Here is a 5,156-nt window from a genome sequence, read left to right on the forward strand (position 1 = left end):
TTTATTACTCTCATTGTGTAGGTACGTTTTTTTTTTTTTTTTTAAACGGATACTCTTTCATGGTTCCAGTAATAACACTGTGTTATGATATACGCAGAGTGATTATTTTTAAGCAAGCATGTTGTTCCTTTGTTATGTTTAAATGTTGTTTCTATTAAATTCTACTCATTAACATAGTAATAACATAAATTCGTTAAGTCATAACAAATACGTAGAAAATACGTATACTCGAGTGCTTCTGAAAATGACGTGATACTAGCATAGACAAGACACCTACCTGGTACTTTGGCTTTTTCGTGCAGTTTTTGGAATCTTGTCGACACACGTGCCGGATATCACTGCGGTTTTCGATACCATTCTATATATATATAATGTATTATATAATTATTGTATGATATGAATAAATAGTGTATAATAAATATCAAATTTTTTTGTGTGTTTTTTCCCATAGTCATTATTTTTATCGAATATTCACACGGCTTTAGTTGATAAATATTATAATATTATAATTTGTGCAAATACCACGATATTATATACGTACAACATAAAATATGAGCGTCGGGGATTTATTATTTTAACACGATATGTTTGGTGATAAAGTTCAAAGTCTGTTATACATGATTAATGACCAGGAAAAAACGTTTTACTCTTATTTCTTACCGATCACGCGGTGTCACGGCGGTAATGAAATACCGACTTAACAGGTGTCAAGCGCTGTACGTGTTTTCTCTCTCCGACCCACGCGCAACATGGTAAATTTGTGTTCGGCAGAATTACTTTTGTGTTGTTAGCTTTGTTTAGTATTATAGTGGTGAACTGCAGTTCACCGCTATTATCAAACCAAAAAGTTAAAGACGTTGTCTGTGCTCGTGCGTTCGATTTTCACGATATTATAACACAATAAGATACTCATGTTTTGCTCAAAATTGTCCGTTCGCCAATCAGGGGAAGATTGGACCACTGGGTCGGTTTCATATTTACACTCAGTCCACCGAGAGAATAGTACTGCGCGGAGGACGAAAAATCGTCGTTTCTCCACCATTACAGAACGAAACGGCTATACAGGCCCACCGCCGCTATACCTACTTACCACCAATAATCACTCTCGAGTGAGGCTAAGTTTACGCCTATAATTTCCGTCAGTCGTATGCGCGAAGTGATATTATTTTCTCAGCGAATAGAGCATATTATTATATCACCGGGCCGGTAAAAATAACCCAACGTATATTGTATTGTTGAATTAACATTTTTAATATAAACAGACTTAACTAGTAACTACTAATTACTATATGTTATTATATTAGATTCAATTTTGTACAAGTTTGAATCTCTGCATATTACGTAGTCAGTTCAGGTCAAAATTGTTGGTCGTTATAAATTAGCGAATTTTTTATTTATTTATTTTTTTTTTGTTTGTTATTATGTAATGGGCACAAGGCCAAAGGTGCAATTACATTTTACATTATACTATTATTTTAGGTACCTATACGTATAATATTATTTGACACATTGGACATGACACTATTTGTATGATGTTTCTTCGTTGGAACAATCGCTGCGCCATCTCCCCCTCCCCAAGGTTAAGTTCCTCAAAGGATGAGTGGAAAATTTTCATTTATAAAAAAACTATAATAAATTCGTGAATTTTTCATTTTTCAGCAATGATCCAAAAAAAAAAAAAAAAATAAATAAATAATGAAATAAATAAAATAAATATCATAAATTTGTAACAAGTACTTTATTACTTTTTTTTGGTAAATTATTTTTTTATCTTAATGCTATTTAATTATTGAATAGTTATTTGAAATTTCCTGTAATAAATTATTTTTAGAAGCATTAGTAAAAAGAAAAATTTACATTTTACTATAAAATATACATGATGTAATTTAAGAGTTATTCAATAACTCTTAAACTTAATTAATGCAATAAAAAATACAAGCATCTTTTATTTAAATGATAAATTTCAAAACTAAAACGTTAATAGGTAAAATGTTTTTGTACATTAGGGAACGATTTTTTTTCGAAAAAATTGAGCCAATTGGGTTCCATCCCAATTCTGTGGCCAATACTAATATCCACCATTACTAAAGCTTATACATTACAGGGATGTATGGTTCTGTTGAACTTAAATTTACAATAGTGCACGTGGGTTGAAAAGAGTACCTGACACAAAATAATTCGTTGACATACTATTAAGACTCAGGACTAACCGAAAATATATTGTACACAGGATACTCGTTAAAGGATAGTTTAAATAGTTAGAACATTTCCGCTGTTGGTTACTTAACCGCGGTCGTCATGCCCCGTTCGCTTGTCAAATCGCTTTGACGTCACGAGACTATTTAAATCGAACATGGTTGAGTGATGTGTATGTATTTTACGGGTAACGTACAAGTATATAGCGAAATTTTACTTTATATTTAATACTTTACGTATACGAGGCGTTAGCACTATCCGACCGCCCGTCAAATATTTGTAGGTAATCAATGTCAGTCAAAATCGCTCTCGGCGAGTGCAGGCCGACGACCGTGTTATGGAGAGAATGAGAGAGTATTATAATATTAATTATATGTACAGTGACGTGTAATATGATGTTAGTATATTATAATACCTATACATCTGTGTTTATGTAAAATAATATGTCGAAGTTAGTTAGGAGGCATACGTTTTTGAAATAATGTCGGGAAGATTTTTTTATTTTGGAATCTAAAACCGTCAGAACGATTTTCCCGACAATAACACCGCTTTTAAAATTTAAAGTAAAAGGAAAAATAATCAAAACCATTATAGATATTTTTTATCAGAAGTATCAATTTAAAATTTGGCCATTTGAGTAATTTGGTATACTTTTTCGCTTTTTGGATGAATGGTATTTGTTTTTGAAAGACTGTAAAGATTCTTGGATTTAATTATCATTATTTTTAATTTGATTATTTGGATACGTTTAATTTTAAATTTGTACCTTTCGTTTTATTTGTTTGCGGAGTGTAATGATAGTAACTATTTTTAAAGTTATTAATGTTCTTATCGTGTTTTGCAGTGATTTTGACACAAGACGGTCATTATAATTAATGTACTTACTGCAAAATTGTTTTGAGTTAGTTCACCGCATTTCCTATTTTACAGTCTCAGATACCGCGCTATTTTGACTTTCGATTTGCCAAGGGTTCTTCGAACTTTCGAGACAGCATTGAATAATTAAACAAGTTCGTTTAATTGATACCGTCTACTCCTCAATAATTATGTATGGTATTATTTTATCAAATTATAAATGTTTATTATCACGTTCAAGATATTGTACTCTTATTGTTTTTAACTTGTATATTTGCTTTTCGTGATTTGTTTTTAGATTGTCTATTTATGTATGTTCATTTTTATTACTATTTTAATCCTGAATATTATAGCTCAATTACACCGAAATTAAATTTTATGTTCGTTAGAAGTTTTAATTCTTTTTTAAAGCTCTGTAGAGATAACCAGTTTATACAGAGATAATACTTTAATTTTCATTAATAATTAAAACATTTTGGTTAATTTTTAAGTTCAGACAAAAATCAAGAAGAGAAAATATAATATATTATTCTGTGTAAGTAAATACACAAAAAAAAAAAAAAACACACGGTGACTGGTGAATCATTGTAATAAGACACTATAAATAAGTAATAAATAATAACCAAAAAAAGTACCACTGGAGAACTTAGCCCGTCACTTGAAATGCGCGTGTAAGCCATAATACTGATATCACTTGGTTTCATCAAAATATAGATTATCTGCATTATTCCAATAATTATTGTGTTGGGATGGTTATTATCACTTTTGAAGAAAGAATGGGGGGGTCGAGATTAAACTTTTTTGTTGTATTTTTTTTTTTTTTATTCGACGTCTACAATTTATTGAAAAAATATGTTTTTTCATGTTGTAATTATTTAAAAAAATTGTTTTTAGAGTCATATGATTGCCCCCTTCTCTGTATTGTATTTATTGTTATGAATAACGACGACTGGACAATATGATTCGAATCGTTATATCATTTTATTGTTGCGAATCGATAATACTGGTATAATAAAATTTTAAATTTGTCAATTATTCCTAGAATACTGCGAATATTACAGAATACAGGGACACATAATAACATAATAATATGCAGTAATATAATGTATTGTGTATTATGGGTACAATATGAATTGACCCTACAAATAATATTTTGTTAATGTTAATAATGGTAAATATAGATAATATGTTTTGTTTTGAACAAGTTGTTTTTATAAAACACACGATGATATATAGGTATTTTAACTGCTATATTTTAATATTACTGGCGTGCACCAAAAACAATATCGCCAATTAGAAGAGGAATATTAATAAATTATTGAATGTCTTATAATTGCGGAAAATATATTTTAATAATTACAGCAGTATTTACGAGAGTCTTGTACAAGTTGATATAATTATGCATTACTATAAAGTTTTCTAATTTGAATCGGGTGGTGTTTGTTGGGTGAATGGGGATCAAACCACACCATGGCGGATCTCAGAACGGGTTTTTGTGGTTTTAACGCAAAAGTTTTTCGAAGCATCTCGTTTATTTTTAATTAAAATTAATTTTAGCAGAATAAAATAAAACTTCGTCGTACATATTATAAAAAAGCATAGCCGTCGAAATCGTATTTTGTGATTATTCTCGAAAGACACTCATAAACACTCTAATACTTGAAATATTTAAATTTAAATCAGTAATATAGATAGTGTGTTCATAATAAAAACACATAATATTAAAAAAAAAAAAAAAAAAAAACATATTATTGTATTGGTATTAGCGAACACGGTTGTGTTTGGATTATTTTCTACGACGAGGAATTAAATTATGTAATACCCCCTAGCTCGTGAATATATCATTTATATATATATATATATGGAAATATTCTACGACCTGTGAAATATAAACAATATAATATCTATGTATATATTTATACATCGTCCAAACACTGCACGTGTTCACGTTCTCCTGTATGTGCATTATAAATCTGTTGAAAGTTTGCACGGGGGCTTGTCGGATACAATATACTATATTATAATGTTCACACGTATAATCAACCGAACGTCGGGTCGACTTAGTTACAGTCGTCAACGACGAGTAAAACAGAGGTTTAAAATAT

Source organism: Melanaphis sacchari, unplaced genomic scaffold, assembly GCF_002803265.2.
Source record: "Melanaphis sacchari strain LSU unplaced genomic scaffold, SCAv2.0 Contig168_pilon_pilon, whole genome shotgun sequence".
NCBI classification, from domain to species: domain Eukaryota; kingdom Metazoa; phylum Arthropoda; class Insecta; order Hemiptera; family Aphididae; genus Melanaphis; species Melanaphis sacchari.